The sequence below is a fragment of the Pristiophorus japonicus genome, chromosome 31 (assembly GCF_044704955.1).
Source record: "Pristiophorus japonicus isolate sPriJap1 chromosome 31, sPriJap1.hap1, whole genome shotgun sequence".
Classification (NCBI taxonomy): Eukaryota; Metazoa; Chordata; class Chondrichthyes; family Pristiophoridae; genus Pristiophorus; species Pristiophorus japonicus.
In genome coordinates, this window is record NC_092007.1 from 7,194,953 (window position 1) to 7,195,260 (window position 308).

Consider the following 308-nt stretch of genomic DNA (forward strand, 5'->3'; position numbering starts at 1 on the left):
TCCATGACCAATCTCGCGCCGGGCGGAACCTGGACAGCAGATGGGGCTCGACAAGATGGATGCAGAGAGGAATCGCCCAGAAAACACACATTTCCAGCGGATCCTCGGCGGCTGCGGCCACAACCTGCACCAAATTTGGCCCCTTAATGTTTGAGACCTGGGTAAAGATGCCAGACAGTGAGTAATATTAGTGACGTAATGAACACAAAAATTAAACCATTTCTCCTTTCCTGCCTCTCTCGACTCAACATGTTTAGTTTTGTTCTGTGACCACACCCATCACTGAAAAGCAGGAAGAGGAAGTAAGA